The following is a 1,566-nucleotide window of genomic DNA, read 5'->3' on the forward strand; positions in this document are numbered from 1 at the left end:
TGACAATTCTGACATAAAGGGGGTAATACTCCAAGGTAGAACAGAACCAAAAGCTGGATTGGCATTTGATCTGCGGAATACAACTGCTTTGACCCAATCCTAGATATGGATGAGGTACTGGAGTTTGTTTCTCCAAGTCATTCAGGACAGAATGGCTTGACGGACCACAAGAGTAATAGGCATCGATAACGAATGCATGCATACTCTTGACTATCAATTGATAGACAAGGGTCAGAAAACAACTAAAGAGGGTCAACTCAAAGGAACATATAACTTTCTGAGTTGTGGATGCATAAATTAGTATGTCGAACCAAGTTCAACATAATTCTTCCGGATAATCCATGCAGAAAGGTAGAACTGGCAGAGTCACGATTTATGAATGGAGAACTCCTCAAGAATAATCCTGTTGTGATATTTCAGTTCAACGAGGAACTTCTACCATAAGTAGTTCATGGTATTTGGAAGAACAAGATACCACGGACCTCGAGGACTATCGCAAAGTTACTAATATCCTGAAGGAACTAGCAAACACTATCAACATGAAGTAAGTAGAGTGAATCTCGGGTTCAAGAACCCAGGAACAGAATACCTACCACTAAGTAGAATCACGGGATGCTTTCGAGAATGATGGCCAGAATCATCACACTGGGAACACAAATCATGGCTAAATTACTAGGTGATCCCCTAAGACACCTAGGGTCATAATAATATCTCCAACATAATGTCAAGGCAATAGAATACCTCAACTCAACAATTAGTGTGATTGAGCTGGCATAAAGGAACATCGAAACCAGAGGGAAAGGATTTTGCAAATGCATCAGACTATTTAGAAACCTGGAATGACTCGGACAGCATAACGGCTATAATTGCTCCAAAAAGATTTGAGACAATCACAAGAATGGTGGCATAACCACTCAGAAGCACAATATCAAGGTTCCGAGATCAACAATTAACATACGGAAGTAGTAGGAACTGAACTGAGACTTAAATCCAACAATCTTATAAGTCTACTGATTAGTAACACGTGATCCTAATAGAAAGAAGAGATAGCCTAGTTCTTAATCCCCGCAGGAAAGATAAGATGACTCAGATCAGAAGGGCATGAGGTATAAGGAGTAAAAAGAGCCTTACGTTCCATCCCACAATCGATTCCCTTATATAACTAAAGCTTTTCTAGACTCAACTTCGACCAGTTTGGCTTGGTAATCCTACAGGCAGTCAAGCTCTGATACCAACGCTGTCAGGACCCCGACTCGATGTCACATCGATCTAGCCGGTAACACCTCATATCACTTTGCAGCCTCACGCACGGTATCCCCACGGGTGTCGCCTTACCTTTGCCCGGGACCGTTTGCGCCTTTTGGCTCACGTATATGATAGTGTCGCTAGCATCCATATGATAAGGAGCCCGGGCTGACATGACTAGTCGTAAACCCAAAGTGGCACAGACTTACAGGGACAGGCATTCATGACCCAGCTTCGAACGTGTCGGTCATCAGCAAGTGGGTCCGGGCTGTAGCACTAGGCTAGCAGGACTCCGGTAAACCGGGCTGTAGCGGGCTAACA

This window comes from Triticum dicoccoides, chromosome 5B, assembly GCF_002162155.2.
Source record: "Triticum dicoccoides isolate Atlit2015 ecotype Zavitan chromosome 5B, WEW_v2.0, whole genome shotgun sequence".
Classification (NCBI taxonomy): Eukaryota; Viridiplantae; Streptophyta; class Magnoliopsida; order Poales; family Poaceae; genus Triticum; species Triticum dicoccoides.